The following is a 506-nucleotide window of genomic DNA, read 5'->3' on the forward strand; positions in this document are numbered from 1 at the left end:
TCGTTCGTGCTTTATCATGCTTTCAGCCGGTTTTCTTAACACTCGCACTGCCTGACAACAAGCAATATCTATTCTGTCTGAATATTTTCTTTTTCTTTTCATACAAGGTGTTTTTCTTTTAACTGATATAGTTATATATTTTTTTTCTTTTTTTTTCTTTCTTTTCTTTTTGTATTTGTGTTTATTTGGTTTTCTTCATTCTTTAATGTATTTGAAGGGAAATATTTAGGGGTGCGTGAAGTACGTATTTTTTCTCTCTCGTTGCATATCTGTAAAAAAAAGAAAAAAAAGGAAATAAGTTCATGAAAAATTTTGTATTGTGTGGAGAGTATGACGAAATAGTGAGAAAAAAATAAGAATAGCATTTGCACACGCAACTCTTTTTATATTCATGGCTATTTCTTCTGTCAATAGTCGTTTTCACAACTGTGCATATAGCAGTTTTTCTCTCCCCTTTTCCTCTCACCTTTCTCTGGCTATCTAATATCACCCAACCTAATGTTTTT

General features: G+C 31.2%; 1 protein-coding gene across 1 annotated transcript in view; it reads left to right on the plus strand.

The window, feature by feature from the left end:
- The window catches only part of LOC119594315 (cyclin-dependent kinase-like 2), a gene marked incomplete in the record, with an annotated part of 54,980 nt that overhangs the window by 47,281 nt on the left and 7,193 nt on the right, over positions 1-506 (plus strand).

Source organism: Penaeus monodon, chromosome 33, assembly GCF_015228065.2.
Source record: "Penaeus monodon isolate SGIC_2016 chromosome 33, NSTDA_Pmon_1, whole genome shotgun sequence".
In the NCBI taxonomy this organism is placed as follows: Eukaryota; Metazoa; Arthropoda; class Malacostraca; order Decapoda; family Penaeidae; genus Penaeus; species Penaeus monodon.